At 38.1% G+C, this 7,838-nt stretch overlaps 1 long non-coding RNA gene across 2 annotated transcripts in view; it reads right to left on the reverse strand.

Moving 5' to 3' along the window:
- LOC110741269 overlaps positions 1-7,275 on the reverse strand; it is a 32,147-nt gene extending 24,872 nt beyond the window's left edge. For both annotated transcript variants that reach the window (XR_004177392.1, XR_002517179.2), the window contains exons 1-2: positions 3,807-7,275; positions 3,156-3,253 (exon numbers count right to left, since the gene is read on the reverse strand). This is a non-coding gene — a long non-coding RNA (uncharacterized LOC110741269). The remainder of the gene's footprint in view (positions 1-3,155; positions 3,254-3,806) is intronic.
- Between the last annotated feature and the right edge of the window lie 563 nt (positions 7,276-7,838).

A 7,838-nucleotide genomic window follows, 5' to 3' on the forward strand; every position in this document is an offset into this window, starting at 1 on the left:
ATGGACAACAGATTAGAATCACGAATGGGAAAACAGTCAAGTTTTATTAAAGGACAGAATTCCCTTCTTCAAAAGAGAGAAAGTAGCAGTTAATTTTCCTGAGTAAGTGGCAGTAAGGTATCAGGTGGATGGAGATGTAGTGGAGGAGACAGGGGTTGCTCTTACTCTAAAGCAGTTGAAAACATAAGCAGCCTAATGTCTCATAGATTAGACATTCAACTCCTATTTATGCTGCAAGTGTTGATAAAGACGATGACTATTTATGAGTTAATCAATAGAGGGACGCTATGCCTACTAGGAACAAAAATGCCAATTATAGACAGTCACTAGGTAGTGAAATATAGGAGGAAATGTAGGAGAAAAGACAAAGGGGACAGGGGAAAAGGAAGGGAGAAATAATTGTCTACCGAATGCCTGCCCTTTAGGGGTTTGCCAGGCTTATTTACACGTGGAGCCTTACTAAATCTTCCCAGGAGCGGCTGCTATTATCACTTCCCATCAATAAGAAAACTGAAGTTGTGAAGTGTTGAACTATGTACATGCTTTCCACATATATTTACTGCATGCCAAGTATGTTTCATCAGTGTGCTCATCTCTGAGGACATAAAGATGAAAAAAACAAAACGAAATATCCCCCTACTTCAAGAAAACTACTGTCCAAATTGTGACAACCATCAAGTGACTTACTCAAAATCAGATAACCAGTAAGTGGAAAAGGATGTGAATGCAGGTTTTTCTAATTGTAGAACCTGTGCTCTTTGTACCATCATACCAGGGAAAAGCAAGGAGCTGCTTCTCCCCACTGCCTTCCTTGACAGTGTCCACATCAAGAGTGTGGGCAGGTCTGCTAGCCTCTTTATACTTTCTGAGCCCTGGCTTCACAGGCTGTGCCTAGCCTCCCATCAAGCTACTAAATACAACAGAAGTAACTGCTTAGAAACCTGTCATAACAAATAATCACACAGGCCAAAAATTTGCAACTGTAACATATTTTGAGATATTGGCTTACATGTTATTTTTGTCTCTCTGGATATTCCCTTTTCCCTTTACCATATTTAAGCTTGTGGCTTGCTCTGTGTTTGTTACCTTAGGGAAGGTATGTGTCAGGAAGAAAACAAAAACATCTGTAAGATTCTGTTTGTCTAAAGAGCAAAGACAGGTAAACATATGGACAGAATATTTTGGAAGAAGTATTGTTTCCCAATCCTCCCTCATTTGTTGAATAGAATGAGACTCCTCTAATCTAGCAGAGGTAGGGAGAGAGAACGGAGCCTGCAGTAGGTTCACCCTCTACTTGGCTTTCTAGCAGCATTACTGGGAGAAGGTAACCCCCTCCCCACCCCCCGTAAAAAGAGTCATATGGTGCATTTGGATGCATACGAAATAGGTAGCATTTTGTAAGATTACAATTCCCTAATTGTAGCACAAAATGATTGAGATTGAAGCTCCTCATGGACCAGGACAATGAAACAAGGACCAGAGGGTTTCATGACATTACCACTGCTGCCCTCCCACCCCAATGATGTAGTCGGGAAAACTGTAGCACAGTCTCGCGGGGAGGCAAAGAGAGCAAGCTGTATCCCACAAGCTCAACAGGATACAGAACTCAGAGACAAATCAGTTGAGCTATAAATATGGAGTTATGTTTCCTACACTCTTCGTTTGTACACTAATATTTATAACTCCTTCAGGGAGAGAGGAAGAATGTAGGGGAGTGAACAGGGTTAGGGAAAGGGTACTCCATTCCTCATGGCTTCAGAAAGCACACTCAATTTCTTTCATTGATGGGGGAAAGGTATCATTTGCATCCTCCCATCTCTGCCCCACATCCCCAATAAGGTAAAATCCTTCTAAGCAACATCTAGTCTGCCCAGTGTAAACACCAAATCTTCACTTCAATAAAGGATGTCTTCCAGGCCCAACTATCTAGCTAAAATAAAACTCGGAGGGGCTGGTCTCTTATATATAGCCTACTATTTTAATTTTAGCATAATACACCACATAGATCAGGACTCCAAATCTCATACTATCTTTCTGAGATCTGGTGAAAATCCTTTTGCCTGATGTAGCTAAAAAAAAAAAAATAGTCTCTTTCTTCCTATGTCACTCCTGTTACTAGTCATCTTTGTGTTCTCCAAAGCAGGACTTCCCAGGGATGTTGATTCCTTATATTTGTAGACTTACAGCTATTGAATAAAAGGCCTTAGTCTGCAGTTGTTCTACAAGAAAGATGAATTCCTTCAACCTTAGCTGCCAAATGTCAAATGTCTTATGTAAACTACTACTTAAGAATCATTGCCTGTCTGAGTGAGAGATGTGATTGCTCTTGTTATCCGTCTGCTTTGAGTGATCTGTGCTCAGGCGGTTTTCCTGCCTCAATGAAAAGTGTATTCCACTATCTACACATCTTGGAACACAGTGAGGCCTTTACATTGGGTAAAAACCGAAATGGATTGCAAGTCACATAAAAAATAGGAATGCCATTGTTTTAGCGTGATCTTGATAAACATCCTTACTACCTATAGCATTCAACTACGAGGTTTCAAAACTTAACCATGTAATACTCAATACATGGACTGCAGAAACATTACATAGATCATTGTGTACCATTATTAATTAGATATTCATGATTGATGAATCAAATAGAAAATGTGCTTAAAAATCATTTACAGAACCAAGGGCAATGAAAAAGATGTACTGTATACACACACACACACACACACACACACACACATATATATTTCAGATATCATATGAAGTAAGAAAAAAACCTTGAAGTCTAGCTTGCTTATAAGAAAATTGATTTGATTCAAAGCATTTCCCAAAGGGGAACATAATTCAGCTGATCAGCTAGTTTCCACATTCACACAACTTATTCTACATTCTACTCCTCTGACAGCTCCAATGTGTCTACTTGCAAATACTTTTTGTAAACCACTTGGGGGTACACAACTGCCACTGCCTGTCAGAACAATACCAACATCCACACTCAGGGTACTGCCTGCAGATGCATTCATTACTTCCTACCTCATGCCATAGCTACATTGCTGGGGTCTGGGGTGTAGAGTGGCTGCCTGCTTCAGTGGAGAGCTTTCTTGACCTAGTCCCAAAGATACAAAGATATTTCAAAGTCACATGAAGTTTCCCTGGCTTACTTGCATCAGATTTTGCCATGAGCAATAGCATCAATGTCATCCAGTCTATCCTTCAGTCTTCTTTCTCCAGCCTTCCCAGATCAAGCCTTCCTCTTTCCCTATTAACAAAAATAACAGAGAATAGGGCAGTGATAGAGATATTGGTAGGCAAGTGCTTTATTATGTGTATAGGTTTGCCTTAGATATTAAATTTTAAAAATTCACATTTTATAAGGAGCTTCTTGTTTCTGTTCATGTCTATTTGTATCACTGGATTTCCCAGGTAAATGACTTGATATTTCATTACTTGGAAATTCCTTACTATATTGAAACCTTGGGAGAACAAAACACTGGTTATATCTCAGGGTCATGGGATTATTGTGACTTCTATTTTCTACTTCAGATTTTTTTCTGCTTCTTTGTAGCAAGCAGGTATTAACTTAATGATCAGAAAATGCCACAAGTAAGAAGAAACGGAACCTTCTCAAGCATTTCTTGGAACTCTGTCTGTAATGTGTGCAAAGATGTTGATACCTGCCCTTCTGATGCAAGGCCCCATGGAGCTCTAGACCACGTGTACTCCCGGAAAATTTATTTACAAGTTGAGTTCATGAGATCTTTCTTAAAAGAAATGCTCCTATTCTGGGCTCCATTTTTTTCTCTCTTACTTACCCTATTCTTCCCCCTCCCCACTTTTTCTTTGTTGTAGAACATTCTTTTCTTCTTTCCTCTTCTTCCTGTTGAATAAATTTCCAGACTGAGTCCTTTCTATTATTCTTCCCTGAAATTTCATACATTCTTCTATCATAGCACCTGCTTTACTTTAATGTTTATATATGTCCAAACATTTAACCAGGTTTTTACATAGATTAGGACTTTAGAAAACAAAGTGTCACCTGGTATTTAAGTTCTTACAAAATTTTTGTTGCTGGGCAACACTCATTTATGTTAATTGACAAAGTATTCTTTTTTTTTTTTTTTTTTGTATTTTTTAGTAGAGATAGGTTTTTGCCAAGTTGGCCAGGTTGATCTTGAACTCCTGACCTCAGGTGATCCACCCGCCTCGGCCTCCCAAAGTGCTGGGATTACAGGCTTGAGCCACCGCGCCTGGCCGACAAAGTATTCTTTAGTGGGGACATCTGAGTCTGAAACACCTCCATTGATGCTAACTTGGGATCTTTATATATCACCTGATTGGAGGAAATAAGGAAAATAAATTTAACTCAGAACTAGTCATTATTCCTGAGAGTAAAACTTTGCAATTCCAAATATTGGAAGTTACAAAAAAACTAAATTTATTATTTAACAACACTATAATAGTTGGTTGCATGAAGGTCCCAAATATGTATCTACACAATGAATGGGAGGAAATTATCCTTGTCTCATACAAAAGATTAAAATTTCTACCCCATACATACATCCCCCTTTCCCCACAATGATATCTCTCAACTAATTTATATGTAAGTAAACATGATATGCTCTAAAAATTTGTTAGATATCTGGGTAAAAACACTCTACAGAAGTCAAAAATACAAATGTAAATGTTAAATATACATGTAGAGAGTTTAAATGAAATTTGATTAATAAAATGTGAAAAGGGAAAAGCTAAGTACATTATATGTGTCTATATAAAATCTTAAACATAAATTTATCATTAAATTGATAAACTCAAATATAAACATTTCTTTTACATTGTTCGAACTTCATATATTCAAGTTTCATTTAGACAATTAAGTTCATATATTATATATAGGTAACTTTATATAATTTCTTGTCTAAACAAGGGTAATTTTAAGAGTATTAGAAGTATAAATAAGCGAATGAGGAAACAGGTATAAACTGTTAGTGATTCAAGCAAGCCAATACATGTGGTCATCCATAGTATATATAGTATTATTTATGAATTTTGCTTCTTGAGGGTCAAGTCTGTTTATGTGTATTAGGCATTTGTTTTAGCCCTTGCCTAGTAAGATATCTGGCATTTGGGAGATAGTTAAATGCTTAAGCTAATGAATGAATAAAATAATTAATTAATAAACTGTATTTTATAGATTTGAGTTATGAGCCAGAAAAGAAAGACCAGAATTTTACACACTCATACCAGTTATGTACAAATATCCAAAAATACAAGCATAATGTATTTTACTGCCATTTTCATCTTTTGATGAATAAAAATATACAAATTTGAATAAATAGTTATTTAGAAAGGGTTGATTAACAACAAATGGGGAAAGGAGTTGGAGCAAGATGGCCAAAGAGAAGCCTCCACTGATTGTCCTCCCCAAAGAAACACCAAATTTGACAACTACCTACACAAAAAAAGCACCTTTATAAGAATGAAAAATCAGGTGAGTGATCACAGTACCTGACATTAACTTCATATCATTGAAAGAGGCATTGAGGAAGGTAAGAAAGACGGTCTTGGATTGCCAACACCACCCTCTCTGGCGCCCAAGAAGTGATCACATGGCAGCGTGGAGAGAGAATCTGTATTCTTGGAGAAGTAAGAGTTAAGTGACTGTGGGACTTTGCATTCGAACTCAGTGCTGCCAATAACAGGCAGAACTCAGCCAACACCCACGGATGGAGTATTTAGACTCTCCCTAGCCAGAGAGTAATTGCTGATTCCAGTGAGTGGAACTTGAGTTCTTGCAAGCCTTGCCACCACAGGCTAAAGTGCTCTGGGACTCCAAATAAACTTGAAAGGCAGTCTTGGCCACAAAGATTGCAACACCTAGGTGAGTCCTAGGGCTGAACTGGGCCCAGAGACAGTGGACTGGGAGTGCACATGACCCACTGAAATACCAACTGGGGTGGCTAACGAATGCTGACATCACCCCTCCACTAACCCCAGGCTGCACAGCTCATGGCTCCAAAGAAGACCCCCTTTTCTGTTTGAGGAGACAGAAAAGTGGAGATTATTATGTCTTGCATATTGGGTACCAGCTCAGTCACAGCAGAATAGGGCACCAGTCCTAGTCATGAGGTCCCTTTTCCATGCCATAGTTTCCGGACATTTCTAAACACACCCTGGGCCAGAAAAGAACTGCAGCCTTGAAGGGAAGGACCTAGTCCCCTGGCAGGATTCATCACCTGCTGATTGAAGAAGTACTATTGAGATCTGAATAATCAGCAGTGGTAACCACGTAGTACATACCGTGGACCTTGGGTGAGATTCTGAGATTTGCTGGCTTCAGGTATGACCCAGCATATTCACCATCATCATGGATATGAGAAGAGACTCCTTCTGCTTGAGGACTATGTAGAAAGTATTCCCAGGAAGGATGGACACAAACAAGCCCAGACTGTGAAGACTATGATAACTGCATAACTCTTCAATGATCAGACACAAATGAACAGCCATGGGCATCAAGTCCATACAGAAAAACATGACCTTATCAAATGAAATAAGGCACCAGGGGCCAATCCTGGAGACAGAGACATATGTGACTTTTCATACAGAGAATTCAAAATAGCTGTGTTGAGGAAACTCAAAGAAATTCAGGATAACACAGAGAAGAAATTCAAAAATCTATCAGATAAATTTAACAAAGACATTGAAATAATTAAAAAGAATGAAGCAGAAAATCTGGAGGTGAATATGCAATTCATATGCTGAAAAATGCATCAGAGTTTCTTCATAGCGTAACTAATCAAGTGGACAAAAGAATTACTGAGTTTGGAGAAAGGCTATTTGAAGATATATAGTTAGAGAAGACAAAATAAAAATGAATTTTAAAAACGAAGCATGCCTCCAGGATCAAGAAAATATCCTCAAAGGGGCAAATATAAGTTACTGACCAGAAAGAAGAGGTAGAGAAAAAGATAGGGGTAGAAAGTTTATTGAAAGGGATAATAACAGAGAACTTCCCACACCTAGAGAAAGATATCAATATCCAAGTGCAAGAGGCTATAATAAGCAGCAGGCAGATTTAACCCAAAGAAGACAACTTCAAGGCATTTAATAATCAAACTCCCAAAGGTCAAGGATGAAGAAAGGATTATAAAAGCAGCAAGAGAAAAGAACAAATAACATACAATGGAGCTCTGATATGTCTGGCAGTAGACTTTTCTGTGGAAACATTACAGGCCAGGAGAGAGTGGAATGACATATTGAAAGTGATGAAGGAAAAAAAAAAAAAAAAAAAACATTTACCTTAGGATAGTATATCTATTGAAAATATCATTCAGGCATGAAGAAGAAATAAAGAACTCAGACAAGCAAAGTTGAAGGATTACATCAACACCAGTCCTGTCAACCAAGAAATGTTACAGGGAATACTTCAATCTCAAAGAAAAGGATATTAGTGAGCAAGAAGAAATCATCTGAAGGTACAAAACTCACTGGTAATGGTAAGCACACAGAAAAACACAGAATATTATAACTCTGTAATTGTGGTATATAAACTACACATATGTTAAGCAGAAAGCCTAAATAATGAACCAATCAAAAATAATAATTATTAATATGGTTTAGTTGTGTCCCCACCCAAATCTCATCTTGAATTGTAGCTCCCACAATTCCCATGTGTTGTGCAAAAGACTGGGTGGGAGGTAATTGAATCATGGGGGTGGGTATTTCTTATGGTGTTCTTGTGATAGTGAATAAGTCTCATGAGAGCTGATGGTTTTATAAGGGGGAGTTTCCCTGAACAAGTTCTCTCATTTTCCTTTTGCCTGCTGCAATATAAGATGTGCCTTTCA

This window comes from Papio anubis, chromosome 12, assembly GCF_008728515.1.
Source record: "Papio anubis isolate 15944 chromosome 12, Panubis1.0, whole genome shotgun sequence".
Lineage (NCBI taxonomy): Eukaryota > Metazoa > Chordata > Mammalia > Primates > Cercopithecidae > Papio > Papio anubis.